Raw genomic sequence first — 25,167 nt, 5'->3', positions numbered from 1 at the left:
TGTGCCCATGAGCCCAGAGTCACCCTGCAGAACAATGACATACCACTCAGATTTGCAGAACAAATAATACAAGAACTTCCAAGAGATCCAAAGAACAATGGTATTCACAACGGTCCTTCTGATTGCTTACAGAAACCCAGCAGTCACAAACAGTCCTTTTTTAAGTCCATAAATCTGCTTCAGTGAAGAATACAGTCCTGGTTCTTCATCCTCTTTTCCCAGTAGCAAACAAGGCCTCAGAAATAGCAAGGACTCTCTGAGTACAGAACCATCTTCCCCAGGCAGTACTCAATCACCACACAGACTCACACTGAACAAAAACTTGTTCAAACTGGTTCTCCAGCAGCAGAACAGAAACAGTTTCAAATCAAATTACAGGTCTTTGCAGGTTCAGCCAATTGGCTGTTCCAGTTAACACACAAATATAGCACAGTGCCTTTGCAAACCATAACATTTCGTTGACTTTTTTTTTTTTGCACTACAAATAAGACATATGCAGTGTGCATAGGAATTTGTTCATATTTGTTTTCAAACTATAGTTCGGCCCCCCAACACTCAGGGACCGTGGACCGGCCCTCTGCTTAAAAAGTTTGGGGACCCCTGCAGTAGAGTCTCGCTTAAAGAGTCAATGTTTGCAATACATTGAAATGTTTTGGTGCTAAATTCGTAAATACAGTAATACTACATAATGTTACCATCTGTTGAACTGCTTTTTCTGTCAATTTGTTGTAAAACATGATGTTTTGGTGCTAAATTCGTAAATACGGTAATACTACATAATGTTACCATATACTGAATTGCTTTTTCTGTCAATTTGTTGTAAAACATGATGTTTTGGTGCTTCATTTGTAAAATCATAACATAATTTGACGTTTAATAGGCTTTTCCTTATTATCCAATATTTTTGTTTATCCAACAATCTGCTGGCCCATTTATGTTGTATAGGCGAGACTCTACTGTAATTTCCAAAGTTGTGGGAGCTGCCAATTACCACTCCTGTTAACCTCTGCTCTTTAGGAAGTAGTGTTGGCTTCCTTGGGGATGGAGCTATAGAGGGGATGGAGCTACAGGGCTTGAGGATGCATTGCTGCATCTGTGGTCTTAGTGAGGGTAGGGGTAAAACTGAGTAAGATATATACAAAAAGCAAATCCTTTGTGAAAGCTGGCTTAGGTAAGAACAGAGCTCAAAATGTTGACTATGAGTCCATCTATATTATAGATTTAATGCAGTATGACACTGCTTTAACTGCCGTGGATCAATACTATAGTATCCTGAGATTTATAGTTTGTTGTGGCACCAGAGAAGGGCAAATAGTTCACAAAACATTCTCTTACTAAACACATTTTTCTAATTAAAATAGTAGTTTTGTTTGTTTTTGTTCATTAATAACTCTGGCTTTCTTTTGCACGGCCACAGCTTTCAACCACATTTTGATTCAGCCTGACCACAAGTGACCCATTTGTGAAATGTTGGAGGGTATGCTATATACATATATTACACATGAATATATATTGGAAATATGGTGCTGGAAAAAGAATTCCATGGAAACAAATAAATGATTTCTACAGCAAATCAAGCCTGAACTCTATCTAAATGCCAAGACTGTTGTACTTTTTATATACTGGTATCATGAAAAGACATGACTCCCTAGAAAAACAATAAAGGTTGGCAAGATAGAAGGCAGCAGGAGAAAAAGACTGAATTGAAGATGAATAGACTCAATCAAGGAAGCCACAACCCTGAGTTTATAAGACATGAGCAGGGAAGTTGAGGATAAGGTGAACTGGAAGTCTTTCATTCATAGGGTCTCCTTAAGTTGAAGTTGACTTCACAGCAGTAAACAACAAAACATGATCTAAAGATACAAGATTTACTTGATCTTGGAAGCTAAGCAAGAGCAGACCTGGTTAGTACTTGAATGGGGGATTACTTATGTTTCCATCAGGTTTGGGACATTCCAGCCAGTTATGTAGTTACGTATATTTAGCTAACCAAGTACTGTATATGTGCGGGTATATAAGCATATACATAGTAAGTATATACCTAATTAAGTAGCTAATAAAGAATTCTAGTCATTATTAATGTTTTTGTTGTCTGGACAATATTATTATTGCTATCCATCATTTGTCATAGGCCAGTACAGACATATTTTAATAATAAACTAATGATATTCTCAAAATCACAGTTTACTAGATAATATTGCAGACTGGAATTTTTGGCTATTATTCAGATTCTGTTGAGAAACCTAAGCATCAGTGAGGCATCACTGGATACTGTGGCAATTTCCTAGCCAAGTCGCCTTTTTAGTTCTGCCTATATTGACAGGGGTTGTAGATTACATAAATAATTCTGTTGGGGAAAATATGCAGCTGCAGCATCACTGATATTCTACATTGAAATTAGGTCCATCATTTTGAAACTTTAGATATATATCCCTAACAAACCATGCAGTCCCTGCCCCCCTTCAACCCACCTTAACTGCCAGTAGCCATATTATGTGGGAGGAACTTCCTTCTCCTTGCATTTTGACTGACTGAACAGACCTCATTAGTCCAATGCAGCTGCTGGCTTTTAAGGTGGACTTGGGGATATTTTTTGTAGTTTTACAGATTATCAAATGAGGGGTTGGGGTGGATGTTTGAGGATAACTGGAAAGGCAATTCTGTTCAACTGCAAAATCACATACTAATGAAAACATGAAATGGTGGATTCTTATGATAACCAGATATCAAAACTGTGCAGTTCTTCCAGTTATAAATAATAATTTTAAAAAGGGGCATGCATTAGGAAGGACAAAGCACAGGTAGAGAGGAGTGGTGTAGAACAAGACGCTGTAAGCACATAGCACGATCTGTGTTACTAGAGAATTCTTAGAGGGACCATGAAATAGGAAGAAGGGCAATGCTTGCATGTTCCCATTTCCAGAGAGAATGAGATTGTGGTGCTAATACCATATTTTATCAATTCTAAGACACACTCTCTCCCCCATGCCCCCTCCCATGTATACTTCTCAAAAAATGGGCTGCATCTTAGAATTGTGGGTGCTTTTTATCAATGATGATGATGATGATTATCATAATCTTTATGTATATTTCACCCTCTCTCCCTAAGAGGAGATAAAAAATACAGCTTTTTATTGCTGATGCTGAAATTAGTTTGCATCTTAGAATCAATGGCATCTGAGAATTGAAGACATGTGGTTCATGCTATTAGCCCATGGTGCAATGATGTCCATACTGAGCATGGCACAGTGATAGATGCATACCTCTGGGTTATGGATCCATAATTGTAATAAAGAATGCATCATCACCATCATATGGAAGGGATTCTGACTACATGCTGTGCATTTCTAGTCTGAATCCCTTTGAAATTAGCATCCAGGTCTTCTTTATAAGGAATGTGATTTACCCACCAATCTTTTCCATATGAAAATACAGCCCTGCCAGGTACCACCTAGTCCTCATTTTCTCTCCAAAGACCTAGCAGATGGTGCAGCCCAAGGCACAGCTTGCAAACTACTTTGAGCTTGAAATCCTTGGCTAGATCCAACATGTTCTGTCAAATTCACACCCCCTTGGCCACTGTGGCACCAGAGTTTAACATAAAACCTCAAGAAAATGTTTTGCAATGTGAGCTTTCTTCATCTGGAAAACACTTCAGCCTGTGTTTAAAAAACTATAGTGAGCTAGTGTGAGTGAAAACATATTCCCATAACAATGCATGCTTACCTTTGAGGGATGTGGTTTTAAAAAGCACCTACCAGTGAATTTTCAAAAGAGCAAAGTGACAGAAGATCACAAAACGTGCAGACTACCAGTCCCATCATCCTCAACAGCAGATTGGTTGGGTCTGATGGAAGTAGTATTCTAAAACATCTGGAGAACATCACATTAGGAAAAATGATCTATCAGCTGCCTGTTGATACAGTAACCAAGGGGTAAAATATATCCACCTCCAGAATTTTTTGATTTCATTTTTATTTGTGGGATCAGCTAGAACTGCAATGTGTTAAAAAGTCATATAGTCAAAATCATGGTTGAACTAATATTGGTTTCTTCCCCAGGAAAAAGGAAACCTATAAAACCTAAATCATCTTCCCACCACATGAGTCAGAAATAAATCCTGCCTTTAAAAATAGAAGCCAGAATAAAGTGAGCTTTGTTTGAAAGCTTTCATTTTTTGCATGGGAGGCATTGTTGTCAAATAATAAAATATGCTGAAGTTAAAAGAAAAAGTGATTAATCGGTGCATTGGAAATAACAGTTTATTTCTCCCAAACAGCTGCTTTGCCAGTTGACATTTTTACTTTTTTTCTTCTCTGAGTAGCTATCTATATTCATTAGTCCCCACTGTTAAATTACTATAATATTAAATAGCTATGTTGATTTAAAACACGACTCTTTTCTGTAATGAATAGTCATATTCACAGCATAATTACTAATGATGCCTTTTCCAACTTATTTCTTAGGATCTTCATCCTGGATTAGACAAATGTTCTAAACTGTATAGTAAATTGCTATTCTCTCCAAGGACTTCTCCGATCAGTCTTGGTAATTTGCTAGTTATAGTGTATGTAATCTGATATTATTACTCATGTTACACTAGAGGATTACATGGCTTACTAAATAAAGTGGTGGTCTTTACTTTGGGGAACACCATTTCCTTTCAGATTTATGTGGAGAAATGAAGTAAAATTGCTGACCTCAGTTTTAGGATTAGTTTGGATGCATATAGCCTCAATGCAAGGGTCAATTCAATCCACCTACAAAGACTTCTTTTCAAAGTCCAAATAGCAGATAGATATCTCAGAAGCAGGCACAACTCTGGATAGAAGACATATTGAACATCCAAGTTTATCCTCCTGTCCTTTATGTCTTTCAGGAGCTCACCTTTTCATGAGCACAATTAATATAGTGAGATCAGATTGACACATGGCACACCAAGTTTTGCATTCTCAGCGAGAAATGAAATGAGAAATGAAATAGGATCAGTCGCTCTTGGCATAATGAATACTCTTTTTAGCTCTTTGTCTGAGATGTTTCAGTTTGAAGTCTGTGTGGGTAAATCAAGTTCAGAACTTTACTTCCCAGAGAGATGCTGCAATCTTCTGTTCTTCTGGCTCGACTTACAAAGTACATACAATTTCAAGAGGTCTCATTTTTAACATATTATCACACTATGCTATTAGAGCATCACAGCAATGCATAGCTCCCACTGCTGCTTCAGTGTTATTGCATGACATGATCATTTTTCAGGCATTGTCGCATGGTGGAGTTGTTGAAAATGTGGGTTTTTTCACATTTTCATGAGCTCTTTTCCCCACTACAAATATTTAACAGGTGTGGCTGTCTTATAGTGTTGTCTTCCATTAGTGTGCACAATATGGGTGACACCATTGTATGCCTCCTTTCACACTTCCCGTGTTCTGGCAGGGAAAATGATCTTATTAGTATGCTTCAACCCCTCTTAATATCATCTTCTGATTTCTGATTTGCTTTGTTTGTTTATTTGCTATTATATCCTCTTAATGTTGGCTCTTTTAGCTGCTACATCACACTGTTGGCCCATGATAAACTTGTTCTCCATGAAGACTCCAAGATCTTTCTCACATGGACTGTTGTTAAGATAGTAATCACCTATTCTATACCTTTGAATTTCATTTTTTTTCTGCACAAGTGTAGTATCTTACATTTGTTCTTGTTGAAATTCATTCTGTTAGTTTTGGCCCAACTCTCTAATCTGTTAAGGTCAATTCTGATCCTGTCCTCTGGAGTATTAGCTCTCCCTCTTCATTTGGTTTCAGCTGCAAACTTGATAAGCATGCCCTCTAAACCTTCAACTAAGTCTTTAATAAAGATATTGAACAGTACTGGACCCAGGACCAAACCCCGCAGCACTCCACTACTCACTTCTTTCCAAGGTGAAAAGGAACCATTGGTAAACCCTTTGGGTTCGGACACTTAACCAATTACAAATCCACCTAAAAGTAGCATTGCCTTACCCACATTTGACTAGTTTGCTTGCAAGAAGGTCATGTGGGACATTGTAGAAGGCCTTACAGAAATCAAGATATGCTACATCCACAGCATTCCCTGCATCTACCAAGCTTGTAATTCTATCAGAAAAAGAGATAAGATTAGTCTGGCATGACTTGTTTTAGAGAAATTCGTGTTGACTTCTTGTAATCACAGCATTCCTTTCTAAGTGACTGCAGACTGCTTTCTTAATAATCTGCTCTGAGTCATGCTGGATAACCTGAGATTCTTATAGAGGTGTTCTCTCAGGTTAAATAAATAATGGGTTGTTGTGAGTTTTCTGAGCTGTATGACCATGTTCCATAAGTATTCTCTCCTGACGTTTCGCCCACATTTATGTCAGGCATCCTCAGAGGTTGTGAGGTATGCCTGCCATAGATGTGGGTGAAACGTCAGGAGAGAATGCTTCTGGAACATGGCCATACAGCCCAGAAAACTCACAACAACTCATTGATTCCGACCATGAAAGCTTTCGACAACACATTAAAAATGTTTTTTAAAACATTCATGGTTATTTTCTTTTGCAGGAACACCGTGCCTCTAATCCAAGCAAATGTGACGGGCTGACTGCATGACTTTTTACTGTATTATCAATATTATTAACTGCAGCTAGCAGTTTCCTAATACTCAAAGTTATGACCTTTGCATCTTTTTGGATTTAAATCAGGGAGTTAAAGATACATGAAGCCCTCTAACATTGAAACAGCTGAGATTTCTAGAAGTGCTTGGCAAGAGCATATTTGGGTTGACTGCGAAAATATCAATAATTCTAGGGCTGTACCACAACATCTTTTGTATTCTTGTTGTGTCATATATACATATTGGTAGTAAATGTCAGCTTCCAGTCATGAGCATGGGATGTGGCTTGTCTCTGATGGCATTCCACATTTTTATGGAATAACATTTCTTCAGTTGCCTTCATCGGTCATTAGATTTGGACATGGCCCATAAACATGTTCCTAAAGGGTAAAATGTGTGAAAGTGCTCCTGTGTCAGATATTCTTATTTCTCTTGACAAGCTTTTAAATCTTACAGAGCAGTCACTGTAGGCTTGGTGCACAGTGAAACCCACAATATGATATGCTCTGACATTTAATTGGGCTTTGTGTTAGAGCCAGCCGGCAGGCCAGCCCACATATTGTACGGGATAAGACTTTGTGCCAACAATCTACATTTAGACATATTGGGCACTGCAGCCTTCTACCAAAAGCTTTTGTTGCTCCTTTCTTTAGTCTGGCAGTGTTTCACATCATAGTTTCTGCAGCTTTCTAGATAACTCCCTACCCCAAAAATATGGAACTAAAGATCTGTAAAAGAATAATGGAATGTCATGGGGAAAAGAGATGAGACCCACAAGAACAAGTGGTTTTTCATAGTAGGAGAAAGGGACAGAATATTGTAAAGGGAATGTAGTCTGATGTCTTCACACAGTCAAACAAGATACTTTGCTGGCATGAAGCTGTTTGGACTGCAGTGGGCAATACTTGCTGTCTTGAATACAGGTAGTAAAGGTAAAGATCTTCCCCTGTCATTAAGTCTAGTTGTGTCCGACTCTGGGGGTTGGTGCGCATCTCCATTTCTGAGCCAAAGAGACGGCAGTGTCTGTAGAAACCTCCATGGTCTTGTGGCCGGCATGACTGCACGGAGCACTGTTACCTTCTCGCCAGAGCGGCACCTATTGATCTACTCACATTTGCATGTTTTCGAACTGCTAGGTTGGCAGAAGCTGGGGCTAACAGTGGGAGCTCACCCCACTCACCGGATTCGAACCACTGACCTTCTGGTCAGCAAGTTCAGCAGCTCAGCGATTTAACCCACTGTGTCACCTAAGGGTCTGTTTTGAATATAGGTAAAGGTAAAGGTTTCCCCTGACGTTAAGTCCAGTCATGTCTGACTCTGGGGGTTGGTGCTCATCTCCATTTTTAAACCGAAGAGCCAGCGTTGTCCGTAGACACCTCCAAGGCCAAAATAGAAAACAAGTATGGTCAGAGAGGTAGAGGATCTTCACTAGGTTTATTACTGTAGAACTAGATACCCTTCAGGAGCCCGCAGTGGTACAGCGGGTTAAACTGCTGACCTCGGAGGTGTCTATGGACAACGGCAGCTCTTTGGCTTAGAAATTGAGATTAGCACCAACCCCCAGAGTCGGACATGACTAGACTTAATGTCAGGGGAAAACCTTTACGTTTATCTTACATACCCAGGCCTGTAGCGAGGGGGGGGGGGTTAGGGGTTCAACCCCCCCCCCCGAAATTTTTCAAGTTATAAAAAAAATCTCGTTTACTCATGAATTTTAACTGGTTAACCAAATCCCCATGCTAAGTCTATGAGATGCAAAACATTAAGAGTCCCTCCAGGCACTATCTCAAGCAGATATTGACAGGTTTGTAGCGGGGAGGGGTATGTGCTAGGGGTTCAACCCCCCCAAAATTTTCAAAACCCCTCCCGAAATTTTTTTCTGGCTACGGCCCTGTACATACCCTTCAACATTTCACAGATGAAAGCCAGGATCCATTTGGCCAGACAACAGCAAAGTGTAGACAAGATTTTAAAAGTTATTAATGAGGAAGAACAGTCAAGCAAAGAGAGGCTGAATCAGTTTGCTTTTGCCTGAGTTAAGTGGAAAGGATAAAGTTCTGCACTCCTCCCATTGCTCCCTACAAAGTTAATTGAGTGTGAAAACATTTGCACTTTGAATTCAGTTTGCAGCAACTGAAACAAGGTGAGTGCAAAGCGGGAAGATGGAAGGCGGAAAGAAACCAGAGCACTTTAAAAGTGGGTTGTTGTATGTCTTTCGGGCTGTGTGGCCATGTTCCAGAAGCATTCTCTCCTGATGTTTCGCCCACATCTATGGCAGGCATCCTCAGAGGTTGTGAGGTCATAACTCACATCCTCAGAGGTTGGTTGTCATACCTCACAACCTCTGAGGATGCCTGCCATAGATGTGGGCAAAACGTCAGGAGAGAATGCTTCTGGAACATGGCCACACAGCCCGAAAGACATACAACAACCCTGTGATCCCGGCCATGAAAGCCTTCGACAACACACTTTAAAAGTATTTGAAAAATGGGATGGCAGATGATTAATTGGGACTGTCTCCCCCAAAGCAGGAGCCTTGTGAAGTATGTGGTTTCTGTGAAATAAAAATTCACTTCCTTGTCCTTGTTTAAAAAGGAGTAAATCCTAGACTGGGTGGGAGAACTTAAGTAAGAGTTGAGATTGGAAAAGCAGGATAAAAACATTTCAAATTAACAAATAGATAGATTTCTTCAGCAAACCCAAAATGAAAGAAAGATCTCAAAGTAACTTCTGATTGCTAGAGACAGTCAATCAGTTTGAAATGCATTATATGGTCAGTGTAGACCCACATAATGCAGTTTGAACTGCATTGAGCTGCATTATATGTGTCTATGTACTGACCATATAATGCTGCATTATTTGCCAGTGTATTCAGCTCCAAGACAGCCTTCCTTGGGCTCATAGTTTGCCTAGTAATAATAGGTTCCATGTGTGACAACAAGCACACTATGTTCATGACAATTCTTTAAACAAAATTACTTATCCAACATCTTGCTACAAACCCCCTTTGTGTACTGAGTCACCAACTAGCAGCTTCGGTATTTATCTCTTCCAAAACTACTCTGTCTGAGGGGTAGGCTTTTTGTGGTTTTAGATAGTTTGCTTACTTTAGCAAATTACAAGAATCCAAGCAGAAATTCTGACTATGCTTTCTTATGCAGAAATTGTTCCGGAAACATTTAAAGTAGTATAGAAAATAAAAAATATGGCATGTCACTACTCATTACAGTGATTCATGTAGGCTTAAGGCTAGCACATAGACAGCAAGAAAAACAAATATTGGAACATGAACAAACTTCCCAGATCATGTATACTTTCTACGTGACCTCCTCCTTAATCCTGTGGGGTTTTTCCTCCTCCCATGGGATCACGAATCTGCATGAAATGTCATCTGGAGCTGACTAAGGCAGTTTCTTGGACCATCCCCTTTATCTTCCTTGTGAAAGTGTAAGGCATTAGGCTTGATCGATCCATGAAAAATTTGATTCTAAACTCGTTTCAAAACTAGAGGGGGCAGTTTTTCGTTTTTGTTGCTAATAACGAATTTGGCCCCCAAAAATTTTCGAAATTAACGAAAATTCGTTATTTTCGAAATTAATTCGTTAATGGCGGACGTGCATGCGCGGTGGCCCAAAAACAGCCCGAAGGGGGGGGGGACTTAGGGGGCTCTCCCGCCCTCATTTTTTGAGTGATCTTCTTCAAACTTGGTACAGTGGTAGAACACATTTAACACTGATAGCTCACCAAAATGTGGAACGTTTCCCTTATCCTCTGATTTTTGGCAAATTTTCATAGCTTTTATAATAAACCTTTTTTTAATAATTGCAGTAATCTGTTCCTGGTTTGAAAGTCTTATTTCCTGTTAAATTGGGTTGTCTTTACTGTGAAAGTCATTGTTCTACTTCAGAAACTTTGTTTTTGTGGCTGAAACTTTGTTAAATTGGTGTGTGTGTGATATATATTGTGTATATATATATATATATATATATATATATATATATATATATATATATAGTCCCTGCTTTTGTGTGTGTGTGTGTGTGTGTGTGTGTGTGTGTGTGTGTGTGTGTAGGTAAAGGTAAAGGTATCCCTTGACGTTAAGTTCAGTCATGTCTGACTCTGGGGGTTGGTGCTTATCTCCATTTCTAAGCCCAAGAGCCAGTGTTGTCCATAGACACCTCCAAGGTCATGTGGCCGGCATGACTACATGGAGTGCCATTACCTTCCCAGAAACACCCAGAAAATGGGAATTCCAGACAGGAAACAATCAGGGCCAGCTAATACCTCCCAACAAAGGATTCCCCCAGGTAGGAAGCAGCCAGGCTTTGAAGCTGCAAGGCTATTCAATGCTAATCAAGGTGACCAATTGCAACATTCACACTTGCCTCCCACAGACAAGAGTTCTTTCTCCCACCCTGGACCTTCCACAGATATATAAACCCCACTTGCCTAGCTTCGCACAGACGTCAAAACCTCTATGTCTGCCACAGATGTGGGTGAAACGTCAGGAGAGAATGCTTCTGGCACATGGCCATAGAGCCCGGAATACATACCACAACAGTGTGATCCCGGCCATGAAAGCTTTCCACAACACAACCACAGTATCCATTCAAGTTCATGTAGCGTGGTATGGACTGGAGACCTGTATTGGGGGGAGGGAGGGTGCGAATCTGGGCCCCTGGGAGCAGCCGAGGACGGGCCTGGCCCACACCCCCTCGCATCCCGGGCCTCTTCCTTCCTCTTCCTTTTGTTATTTAAACTATATATTGTGAAATTATGGTGTGTTTTTTTTCATGCGTGTTCTGTGTTCAAGATAGGGAGACCAAAGAGGAAAAGCAAGGGAGGGACGGAGGCCCCAACACTTCCGGCTCCCATGCGAACTCCCCCCTTGTGTGCCTTGGAGGGTGGAGCATGCGCACTGGCTCTCCCTTTCTCTATGGCTCTTTTCAGGTCGCTTGGGAACCCGAAGTGCCTCCTCCCTTTGCCTTTGTGTCCAAGAAGGAGAGAAGGACGTTGCAAGGTTTGCATTGAGGGTGTTTCTCTGGTGGGTTTGGCTTGGAAGGGGGCTCATTAAGGCCCAATTAATTAATGCACTGAGCTGAGGCGAGGCGGCGGCGGCGGCGGCCATTTCCCCCCTCCGTCTTCCTCCTCCTCCTCGGCCTCCTTCCCCCTCGCCCCCTCCCATTGGCTGAGCCTCCCATTGGCTGAGGGGCAAAAGGAAAGGAGTTTGGGTGCTTTGCAAAAGCTCTTTTTTCTTAACGAAAAAAACGAAGAAATTAGAAAAAACGGCCTCTCGCGATTCGAAACCGCAATATCCAGACGTGTGGACAACCAAGGTTCGATATTGCTTCAAAACAATAGAAAATAACGAATCAATAACGGTAAACGGGGAAAACGAATTATTTGAGCAAGCCTATAAGGCATGTTCATCTAAGAATTGGTTTGACCCAAAACATCCAAGGAGTGTCATGACTAAGCAGAAACAAATGCTAATTTGATTTGTATGCATATGCAATTCTTTCTCTGAAGAACTCAAAGGTGGCATGTGAAGCATCCCATTTATGTCCTGACAACAACTTTGAAAGAGAACATTTGTCTTAGAGATAGCGATTGGATTAAGATATTTAGTGAGCGTTATGGTTAAAGTGGGATTCAAATCTACGAGGTTTGAATGAAAAGTAATGCCTCCATCTTCGTTATTTGGGTTTGGATGGGAATATTTTAATAAATTAAACACAGAAATAATCCTTAGAATGCTCTCTTTAACTACCACTATTCACTTTTCCGCATAATCACCAGACAATTGGATACATTTCTGCCAATGATGAACAAGATTTCTGAAGCTGTCACGGAAGAAGTCGACACTCTGTTTCTGCAACTAGCATCTCACAGTACTCGTCATGCATGGATCTTCCAATAGCCAAGCAAAGTAATGATGTGACCCACACGTTCTTGTGAAATGCCGATTATGCTTGAAATTTCTCTCTGAGTGATACAACCGTCATCCTGAATCAATCTGTCAAACTTTTGCTTGTGAACCTCTGTGGTTGCTATCATAGGACGCCCAACTCTGTTTGTCACGCAAGTCAGATGTTCCCACCTCAACATCTTTAAACTTACTCACCCAACGTCGCACAGCACTCACATCAACACAATCATCATAAACAGCTTGCATTCTCTGATGAATCTCCTTTGAGATGACACCTTCTGCTTTCAAGAATTTAATTATTGCACATTGCTTAAGGCACTTTGACTGACCGTCTGCGCAGGGTTCCATACTTCACACTTTAACAGCACAGCCGTTCAATGCTAAGGCTTCCTGCCAAATGGAACTGTAGAGGAGAGTCTACTGAACAAGCCAGTACCTGCTGCATACCAGTACTGCCATCTGTTGAGGAGTTACGAAGGTGGAAGCATTACTTTTCATTCAACCTCATAAATATACTAATGTGTTCTTACATTGGAGAGCAAAGGTTAAGCGGGGACATGACAGCCATGGTTAAATATTTGAAGGGTAGCCATATTGACGAGCAGGCACACTTGTTTTCTATTGCTCTAGAGACTAAGGACACAATGGAACAATGGATTTAAACTACAGGAAAACTGATTCCACCTAAACATTAGGAAGAACTTCCTGATGGCAAGAGCTGTTTGACAGTTGAAGAGGTTGTATTGATCTGTTGTGGAGTCATCTTCTTTGGAGATTTTTAAGCAAAGTTTGGATGGACATATGTCGGGAGTATTTTCAGTGTGTATTCCTGCATGGCAGAATGGAGTTGGACTTGATGGCCTTTGCACTCTCTTCCAGCTCTATGATACTATGATTCTATCATTCTGTTATTGGCTCTATTGTTTTGTTTGTGGTTGTGTCAAATTTTTGTGTGCCTTCAAGTTGTGTCTGACTTATGGCTATCCTAAAGTGAAACTATCAGTTTGGCAAAGATTGTTCAGAATAGGTTTGCCATTGCCTTCATCAGAGGCTGAGAGAGTGTGACCTCCCCGTTCAGTTTTATGCTCAAGCAAAGACTCGAACCCTGGTCTCCAAAGTCACAGTCCAATGCTAAAATCACTGTAAAACCCTTTTAATTTAATACCATTTTGTAGTCCAAGAATTGTAGCCCATGAATTCTAGTGACAGAGATTAGTTGACACAATGCTGCTGCTGCCAAATATGGCAGCCTTGTCTCATGTTTAATCCCTCCCTTCATAGTGTCTAGTATGACATTGCTTTATGTTGTGATCTTGGAAATTATGACAGGCATCCAGTTAGAAACATTTGTATGCGTAAATCATGCTAGATATGTGAGACCAAAAAATCACTATCACAGTGGTAGAAATGGTGTTGCACATATGTGCTTGCTATATTGAGCATGATACATCAGCAAGGAGGCATTTGTATGTGTTGCACAATTTTGCTATTCTGCATGGGCATTGCGTGGTGCTCACACAGCATTTCTCCATCCGTTGGATATACTCCATCGAGGAAATGTTGGACTGCAGTCTAGGTGTGGCTGCCAAGACTTTCTCTACATCATGTGCCTCCATTGCTGGATCTGGAGATGCTCAGCAGCACAAAAAGAGAACATGAAAAAAAGTCAGAACAGCTAATGCCATTTTGCTGAATTATAAATATATATTCTCCATCCCTGTGTCCTCACTTCTCCCCCTGAGCAACACAACACAAACCAGACAAACAAAATGTGCCACAGTGGCATAAGGTTCAGGTCAGTGTGTGCGTTACCTGTCATCTTATGGCAGCCCCACAAATCTTTTTGGGCAAGGAACAGTCAAAGGTGTTTTTGCTTATTCCTTTTTTCAGGTATAGCCTGCATCACTTAGTGATTGTTGGCTGTCTCCCATCCAAATACCAACCAGGGCTGATCTTATGGAACTTCCAGGATTAGCCAGGATCTGGTTCTTTTGGGATATTAAAGCCATTTGCGAACAGTGTACAGATACAAAATGATGGCCAGGCTGCCAACAGAAGTGGCATCACATGAGAAACTATTGGATAATTTCCCAATCCCATTGATAAATTTCCCTTTCTTAGCCAACATGGGGAATGGAGAATTTGAAGAGGCCATATTTTCACAGTTCTATGTCAGACAACTCCGCCATGAAAATGAGAAACATTTCTTTTCTGCTTCTGCATTTTCAGGATGGAACACTTGTTCATTAACCAGGATGACCTTCTGTGAAATATTCATATGTCTGATTCATAGCTGATTGGAGCATAGCAATAAATTTACAGCATTTCTAACAGTTCTGTAAGAAGCCATAGGGTTTCTCCATGCCCCAAAGGGTATGCTGAATACAGAGCTTCTGAAAACACCGGTTGTATTTCAAGTGATAGCATGTTAAGAGATGGAACAATGAGGGAGAGACATCATTGACACAGAGATTCTGGAAGCCACCCAAATACATAAAAGGGCAGGAAGGCAACGATGAACGGAGGCATTTATGTTGTGGGACTACCGTGAAAATACATAAATTACTGACATATCCATGCTTGAGAAAAACATAAGACAATAAAGACACATTCCAAAAGCAAGATGAACACCAAGTAAGACAAAGGATGGGTTGGATTAGACTCTTTGAAGCAGGAATGATCTAAGACTTTGTGCTGCTGTGAGTGTGTTCAATTTTATCTTCTCTTGTGCCTTTCTGTATGAATAGTAACTAAAATATTGGTCCATTCAACTTAAATCAAGTTGTAAAATTTCATTTATATACTATCCAGCCGGTAGGACAAATAAGTTCTACATTTTCTCTCTCTGCTGTGCAAGAACACAATGGCTTCTGCTTAATTTTGGAGGCATAGTCATACTTGAGGACTTCATTGGGCATTTATAAAATACACTGCAATATTTCAGTGGTTCTTCAGATGAATATACTAGTATCCTAAAACATTTACAGATAAGAATAGAAAAATCTGTGGTCAAGCAACATCAGAGTGCGGTCAAGATGACAAAAATTATCAGTGAAAAAGAATGGGCAAGCTAGAACACATTGCGGTAGTTTGGTTTTGCCTGAATCTCTTGGGAAGGGCAAGATTGTTTCCTTCTTCTCTCACCTGCTCAGTGCAAACTCCTTTGCACTTTGAATTAGTTTGCAGCAATTGAAGAAAGTTAAGGACAAAGGGGGAAAGTGGAAGGAGGAGGGAGAAACCAGGACTTTTTGAAATAGCTACAATAATGTGGTGACCGAGGATTAATTTGGACTGTCCTTGCCAAATTAAGGCATGTGCTTTTCTCTATAAATGAGTTTTGAAATAAACCTCATTTTCAGCCTGGTGGAATTAAAATGAGAAAAACCTTATCTCTGGACAGGGGCGGCTCAAGTGCTATGCAAACTACGCAATTGCGGAAGGGCGCAGGGCTCTAAAGGGCGCAGTTGAGGCCAGCTGCCCTCCATCCCTCCTTTCTCCCTTCCCCTCTCCTCCCTTTGGGCGCAACAGACCACAGCCACCAGGACGGGAGCGGAGAAGATGCCGAAGAGCCTGCCTCCCCCAAAGCCCCACATCCCTCCAGTCAGGGGCTCATGCTCGCTGCCGCCTCCTCCCCCTTGCGTGCACGGTTCTAGCTGAAGTGCAAAGATAGCCGAGGAGGAGGAAGAGGCGAGGTGACCGCTTCTCTTTCTCTCTCAGTCTCTCCCCCCCTCCTCCTCCGCCTCTTCCTTGTCCACCACAGGAGGTTGTGCCGAAGCTCCTGAGGAGAAGAAGCAGGAGGAAAAGAGCAGGGGGAGGAGGAAAGAGGCTCTCTCTCACTCTCGTTCTCTTTCCCTCCTTTGGTCCTCTCTCCCGCCAGTGGCCTGGGAAAGGGGACTCAAGGCACGGGCTCCAAGGGGCACCTTCTCTTCCTCCTCCTCTGCCCCCAAGGAAAGCCCATGCCCTGGGGGCGCCCCACACATCCGCCGCAACTGATGGTGCCAGTCGCAGAGGCAGCAGCAGCAGCCTTCCCGCTTTCCCTCCCTTTGTTGCTATTGCTCCACTGCTGCTTCTTGCTGGTGACTCAGCCAATTCTGAGCATGTGCCAAGTCACGCACAGGGCAAAGCCGGAGAAGATTCAGTGTGGACTGAGGCACCCGAGGGATGCAGGGTCCTGCTCGCCCTCCCCGCAGTGCCCATGTGAGAGAGGTACGGAGAGGCTGTGAGACGGGCCTGACCAGGCCTGACCCCTCCCTGGCATTGCTAGCTATTGGCGCCTGCCCAGTCTTTCATTTGTATTTGGCCTTCAGGGTTCATTATTATTACTAGGGTATTCCTTGGGTGAAGCCCCTGCTGGCGCAGTGGATTAAACCACAGAGCGGCTGAACTTGCTGACCAAAAGGTTGGCAGTTTGAATCCGGGGAGCAGAGTGAGCTCCTGCTATTAGCCCCAGGCTGGCCATGCTGGGTCTGTGTGCCAAGTTTGGTCCAGATACGTTTTCATCTGGGTTCAGTGTTCTCTGGATAAGAGTGAACTCCAACTCCCAGATTTCCAGGGCAATCACTCCCCAAACCCTGCCAGTATGCACAGTTGGCCATGTTGGGTCTATATGTCAAGTTTGGTCGAGATACGTTATCATCTGAGTTCAATGTTCTCTGGATAGGAGTGAACTACAACTCCCAGATCCCCAGGGCAATCACCCCCAATCCCCGTCTGTATACACCAGTGGTCCCCAGACTTTTTCAACAGGGGGCTAGTTCACTGTCCCTCAGACCTTGGAGCGAGGGATTCCAACGAATCACTAATTCGACTCTGGCAAGTCTCCTTGAAACTCCCTCCTCAACTCTTTTTGGACTTTAACTGGCTTTTCACACTTCCAGTCACATTTTAAAATTAATTTCCTTTGTTCAAAACTTAAATCTGAGGCTGGATCTACACTGCCCTATATCCCAGGATCTAATCCCAGATTGTCTTTTTATCCCAGATTATATGGCAGTGGGGACTCTTATAATCCAGTTTAAATCAGATAATCTGGGATCAGATCCTGGGATATAGGGCAGTGTAGGTTTAGCCTGATTCCTCTTCCACACTGCTCCTATATCCCAGGATCTGATTCCAGATTATCTGCTTTGAACTGGCCGGCCTTGTCTCTGGAGGATGCCCAGTGAGTGGATGTTCTGCTATCAATAGCTGCCTTCAAAACTTGGGAATATGTTTACAAACATACAGCAAAGAATTGCCTTTCCTTTGTTTCTGTGCCTAATGTATCTCCCTGTGTGTATTAAACTCTGGCAGGAAAGGCAGGATTTGTGCTAACAGGGATTAAGAAGGCAGAAAACCAGGAACAAGATGATCTAGATGAAGACAGACAATACAAACCATCTCAAGTAAAATAAAGAACAGAGCAAGAAAGCAACATTACTGAAGGGCAGAAAGAACCATCAGAGCAGAAAAGACTTTTAAACAAAGTAATATAAAGAAAAATAAACTCTACGTGCCTATCCAGTAGCTCCAGAGAGTGCTAAAGTCAGTTAGAATCTTTACTGCAGATTCACATGAGCATTTCCCCTCTTGGTCATATCACTTTCTGTAACTTTCCATGGCCAGTCACAAACTGTTAGAAGTACAGCTAAGAAAGCCCCTGACAAAGAAGCTCCTCTTTACAAAATGTTTTTATGGGAGCTCAGCTCAGTTCTCCTTTTCTTGCCTTCTGCCCAGCCCCAGCTAGAAGTTTATTTGCTGCATTGGCATTGGAAAGATGACCAAATGCGGCTGGAGAAAAACAGACTTTCGGTGTTGAATTGTAGCATTGTGTTTGCAGTAAACAATGCCTGACCTGATAGAGAATGGGATTTTACTCTAGATGACCCTTCTGTATTTGTGTGCACTTATGTTCAAAAGGCAAGGTAAACAGCTGCTTCCATAGCATCATAAAGCTAGAAGAGACCCTAAGGGCCATCAGTTCAACCCCCTGCCCTTCTGGACTACACAGTCAAAGCACCCCCAACAGATGGACATCCAGCCTCTGTTTAAAGGCTTCCAATCACTACGTACCATATGTGGCAAGCGGAGCCTCCGGTGGCCTAGGGGATAAAAGTCTTGTGACTTGAAGGTTGGGTTGCTGACCTGAAGGCTGCCAGGTTCGAATCCCACCTGGGGAGAGCACGGATGAGCTCCCTCTATCAGCTCCAGCTCCATACGGGGACATGAGAGAAGCCTCCCACAAGGATGGTAAAACATCAAAACATCCGGGCGTCCCCTGGGCAGTGTCCTTGCAGACAGCCAATTCTCTCACTCCAGAAGCAACTCTGGTTGCTCCTGACACAAAATATGTGGCAAGCAAAGTAGAAAGAAAGGGGGAAAGTGAGTTAGATTGCCTTACTAGCTACTCTGACAGGTTGAAAAAGCATAAATATGGAAGTTTCATCACCAAATTGGAAATCAAAAGAAAAAAGAAACTGTTGAAAGAAAAATGTACTCCGATTTTGGAAGAAACTTTCAAGTGATGTCAAGAAGCTTCAAAATGTCTGTTAACTTATGCAAGACTTACCTGGCCTGTTTCATTTCATGTATGCATGATGTTAGTTTTTAATAATAGGTCTACCAAACATGATCAGTGGTATAATGGATTTAGGTTTGGACCAAGGTTCAAATCCCTGCTCGGCTATGGAAATACACTGGATGAATCACACCTCTCAGCCCTAGAAAACCCCTTGATAGGTCCTCCATAGAGTTGCCATAACAACTTAGGAAGTGATAAATTCTGCTTTGCTGGAGGTATACAATAAAGAGAGTTCCGCCAGAAATGCTCACAAAACCCATGATAAGTGCCATCTCTGCTCTGCTTGAAGATGAAATACTCCAATGTACTATCTAAACCTGAAAATCCTAAACCCATTCTAGCAGCAGATTCTGATCTAGTCAAACTCATTTCTAAAGGAAAAGATTAGGCTTTAAAAAATGAAATCCACTCTCTGTACAATTTCAGAGGCTTAAAATCTACTATGAAGGAAAGGTTGTAGCATATCTGATCAAGCAGCAAGCTGGAGTACATGTTCCATCTAATAAGAAGTCTCTTCTTTGTGCTTTTTCCCTCCCAAGATAGTAGAAATGAGCTATCAATAGCAATTGTTATTGCTATTTCTTTTAGGCATTAGCTTTATAATAATGTTATTTGTGTGGGCTTGAGTGAAAGCAATCTTGGTTCTCTTCCATGGCCTGTACCTTTAATGGTTGTCTAGAAAAGGGAATTTCAGTAACCCGTTGCTTGTCATGCAACTAGAATAAAAAGCAACACCTGCTGCAATTCCTCCTCCTATACAAGTACTAAAGATTTTAACTCTGGCAACCCCGATTATCTGCCAGGTTATAAGCCATCAACATCAATGATATGTTAACTGTATGTTCTGTGGGATTTGCTAACTGATTATTCAACTAGCCTTTCCCTATGCTGCCAAACAATTCAAAATAAAGTATCTTAGGAGAGAGGTAAGTTCCACCTAGCAAAATCTCTTGGTTTCCACTTCTGAAGTAATTCACTATTGTTGTTGTGTGCCTTCAAATCCTTTCCAACTTACTGCAAACACAAGACAAACCTATCACATGGTTTTCTGGAGCTGAGAGTGTGTGACTTGCCCAGGGTCACCCAGTAGGTTTTGAAATCCACTTCAGAGTCATAGTCCAACATTCAAATAGTTATGCCAAACTGGCTCCTGCATATTTTAAGAACCCCTCTACCAAAGCCAACCCCAATCACAAACCATATATGGGTAGCCAAACAGAGAGTTGGTAGATTTTAGCTGATCTGCAAAAAACAAAAATAAAAACCACATGCCATGCTGAGATATGGTTGACAACCTGTACTCAGAATGGTAGGTTTACAAGTTTATCTTCCTCCCAATACTGGTTGTGTTTTCTTTTGCTATGGTTCATAAAGACCCTTGAGAAAACAAACCAGGTTACTACCGTATCTTGGAAGGAAGGAAGCCAACTCTGTATGAGAAGGCTATTTGTCCAGACTTGATAGTCATGATAGATTAGGGATTCTTCTTCTCCTTTTTCTTTTTGAATATACCTTGGCATGCTTCTAATCCTATGACTCCCGTTGTTATGAGAACTGCTACTCAGAAGATGGCACCCTTGCTTGGGGACAACTGGATGATGCTCCCACAGGGAGGTGGTGTTACATAAGCAATTCCTCCACTGAGGAAGAAATGACACTAATTCCTTTCGCTTAAATTGTTCTGCAGTTCACATTTGCTTCATTCTCAATTGTCTGGAGGGCTGCTAACTCTCAGCCACATCTCCGGGGCACTCGCCTTTTCTATCTCACCACACTTGCTTTATTTGAAGATGGCACCCGGAACAAAGGCTTTTTCTCCCCCTACTGAAAGATTTTTGAAACTAGAGCTGAAGAGAAACTCTGATTACTTTATTCATAGTGCAAAATGGAGGGTGAAAAGATTGCTAGGGCTGGAAAACTCCACACCTGCTTGGTTAAGAACATTCACTGGACAAGTCATTGTCTCTCAAATGAAAGAGCTGTTTCTGGGTTGCTGGTGGCTAGCCAACCTTTCCAAACCTAGTGACCACCACCAGATCCACAGAACTCTTATCAACTGACTGACTACCAGACGTTTTATCAACCCCAGACATCAAGAATATGCTAATTGAGGATGATGGGAGCTGTGATGCAGCACATTTGTAGGGTGTTTTGCTGGGGAAAACTGCTCTCAGAAGTTTAATAGTGCATCTACACTGTAGGATTAATTTGACACCATTTTTACTGACATTATTCAATACTATGGAATCATGGGAATTGTCCTTTTGTGAAGTCTTTACATTTCTCTGATAAAGGGTGCCAATGCCTCATCAAACTATAATTCCCAGGATTCCATAACATTAAGCCATGGCATTTAAAGTGGTGTCAAACTATAAATATTTGAGATCCATTGTTTAGTCAGTCAGATACACTGCGTGATTATAAACTGATTAGACATTTTTCTTTTATGAAAAAACTGGACATGTGGGTGATAGAGAATTATCCTAGGATCCAACTCTGCATGATGGACAAGACTTCTCAATCTCTTTCATTTAGGGAATGTTTATTATACTCCTACAAGTGGGAATATTTGTGAGCATTAAAAAGATCAGAATGTGTGAGAAAGTGGCTATGTTTTCTTTCAGCGTTATCAACTATTCAGTTATTTACTTTATCTCTGTACAGCCCAATTTTGTCAATAGGTGAATTTCATAAGATATATAGTATGAACTACCAAATATGTAGTAAAAGCGATAATTGAACAGCAGCAAAGAATAATAGAAATGCACTTGATATAAAGCTGTAAAGCATTAATAGTCAGAAAGAATATAGTTTATCTTCAGGATCTTAGGGTTGTCAGATCTCAGGGTCTGACCCTGAATCTCCGGTTTTGGTAGCCTTAGCTCCATACAAGACAAAAGAGAAGTGCAAACCTCAGTCTCAGATAAGACAGCAACAGCTTGCTACAATATGCAAGGATTAAGGAATATGCTGCTGCAATTAACAAAGATTCTTAGGGAAGTGGTGTAAAGCATTTACTTAAGCTTCCTCCTTGCCTCCCACATATAGAGGCACCAGGTCTCACCCTCTGCTCGGTTGTGCATCTACCTTCTGGCTAGAACTAAGTAGCCTAGATTAAATATTTCTTTTCCTATTTTCTCTAAGTAAGACTGCACCTACACCACCATAAAATCCAGTGTAAGAAACACATTAGCCTGGTGTGTACAAACGATGCACACAGGCAAATGTGATTTCACCCAGGGTAAGCCATTTAATCCAGCTTGACCTTGTGTTAAGATCTGGACCTTTGCCGGTGCTTTGGCAGTGGAAACTGCCATCATGGATCACCACATGTGGGGATCACAGCCATCTTGATTTCCCAGGCTAAGGCAACCTGAGGATGTAGGATGGCAGTGTCTTCCTATCCTCCATGCACCTAGATTTACCTCCAAAATGATGGGAAATCCTCCTTACTGTGCTGTAGAGCAGGGGTCCTCAAACCTTTTAAACAGAGATTCAGGTCACTGTCCCTCAGACTTTGGGTGAGGGAGTGAACTATAGTTTGGGGGGGGGATGAATGAATTCCTATGAGCACTGCACATATCTTACTTGTAGTGCAAATAAAATGAAAGAAAAATACAATATTTAAAATGAAGAACATTTTTAACCAATATAAACTTATCAGTATTTCAATTAGAAATGTGGGCCTGCTTTTGGCTGATGAAATACTACCTACTGACACAGGAAACAAGATAGATATGCTGGATTTCATATCACAAAATCACAAGTCGAACACTTCCCAAGTGTCGGACTGTGTGATGTATTTTCGGATGATGCGCGCAGATCCCAGTCAGGTGGCCTTTTGCAGTTGGCAGATCGTAATTTTGTCAATGTCTATTATTTCCAAATGCCGGCTGAGATCTTTTGGCATGGCACCCAATGTGCCCATCACCACCGGGACCACCTGCACTGGTTTCTGCCAGAGTCTTTGAAGTTCAATCTTGAGGTCCTGATAGCGGCTGAGTTTTTCCTGTTGTTTTTCGTCAATGCGACTGTCACCTGGGATGACAACATCAATGATCCAAACCTTTTTCTTTTCCACAACTGTGATGTCTGGTGTGTTATGTTCCAGAACTTTGTCAGTCTGGATTCGGAAGTCCCACAGTATCTTTGCGTGCTCATTTTCCAATACTTTTGCAGGTTTGTGATCCCACCAGTTCTTTGCTGCTGGGTGGTGGTACTTGAGGTTATGCCCTGCTTTTTCTCCCATGCTGCTCAGAACTAGTATTTATGCCTGTTTCACTCACATTATATGGCTGTGGGGATGGGCCCTAAGTGAGAAAAAAATAATACCCTCATTTTGAACTGGGAACCATCTCTTTGGATAAGATTTGACCAAAAATGTGTTATTTCTATGTTCTTTCTGCATTTATGTGAATGGCAAATTGTGAGCAGCTGTGGTTGATACTGAAAGCTATGCTGAATGACATCACTAGATATCATATTTAGGGCTCAGGTTTTGGTTTAGAAACTTTAGGACCTGAAGTGATCCTAAAGTGGCAATCAGAAAGAGAGTAGAAATGCATATAGAGGTGCTATTACATTCATGTCCTTGCTACCAGTTTGTCAAAGGCATCAAATCAACCACAGTTGGAGTAGACAGCTGGTTGAGGCAGGCCTTGGGTTTGAGCTTACATAGGTTTTTCCCTGCATTCATATCTTTTTGCATTGTTGGGATCAAGGAATTTAAATCCAAGCATTTCACACAACAGTAGTATTTGAATGCTTCAGCAATATTATCAGTACAAAATTTCAGAAAAAATACCTGAAATCACACACTTAAAAAGGGAACTATTCCACTGGTAACTGGAGTCTCACCCTCCCTCCCTCTCTCTCTCTCTCTCTCTCTCTCTCTCTCTCTCTCTCTTTGAGAAAGTAGTGAAAGAATGCCTCCCACATTTCAAATAGGGCTGCAAGTGGGCCAAGGAAACCCTTTCCAAATTTCAGTGGAATGGCAAGATTCATTATCTGCCATGTTAAGGCAACTAACTCATATACCTGACATCAAGTCATATTTTACCAAAGCAATGCTTTCCTATTTCTTTCGAAAGACGTAAGCCCTGCAGTTCCTGCATTGTGTTTTAGCCGTTCTGCCAAATTGCCATCAAACAATGTGTCTTTAACATTCCTGACCCTATTGTGTCAAAGGCATCTCTCATACACCCAATCCTAGGCCTTTTAGTTGTATTCATTGATCATATCAGAGGCTCAAGAAATTCTTTAGAGGAAAACCTTGAACAGAAATAAGTTTTTTATTATTTAAAAAAAACACCCACATCTGGAACCATAGATCATCGGTTGTCCAAATGAACTTTTTAATACCTACATATTAATAAAAAGGAATAATAGTGGCTTGATGGAGAAACAGAATAAACAAAATACTTGAATAAAGCTAGGATCTTTTTTTCCTGTCCAAAGTATCTAGAATATTTTAAGTGATCTTATAATTTTAATTCTTCAATGTCTGGGATGAAAAACAGAGCTTCGAAGGGCATGCAGCAAACAGAAGCTGTTCTGTTTCTACAACTTTTTAAAGAAAAAGATTGCAGTTGCCATCCTTGTGTTTTCTCTTTATTTTTGTGTTGGCTTTTAATCCCGTTCTCTGCTTTTTTTTAACACCCGTGGATCAAGAAGTCTGAATTCTAAAGCAAAGATTTACAACGGCAACTATAACACATAATGACAATTACAGATTGAGCAGGATGCTTTACACATGTGCTCTTCCAACCTATGGCTGCATTTGAAGAAACATTTCTTTTCAACTGTTCAAAACTTTTGTGTCCGCTGCTGTTATGTATGGAGGATTGTTTTCCCATGATGTTTAAATCTGTCTTCATTTTATTAACAGAGTGCTGGACTTTTTGTTTCGACTTGAGGTCTTCTTTCTTAACTTCTTGAAGAAAGTCAGCATACGTAAGAACTTAATAGTAAATAATAATAATAATAATAATAATAATAATAATAATAATAATAATTGTGTGGTTTTCTGGCATTGTATATTTCTGTCACTTCTGTGACTGTTCAT

Source organism: Anolis carolinensis, chromosome 1 (assembly GCF_035594765.1).
Source record: "Anolis carolinensis isolate JA03-04 chromosome 1, rAnoCar3.1.pri, whole genome shotgun sequence".
NCBI classification, from domain to species: Eukaryota; Metazoa; Chordata; class Lepidosauria; order Squamata; family Dactyloidae; genus Anolis; species Anolis carolinensis.
Note: the sequence above shows the minus strand (reverse complement) of the source record.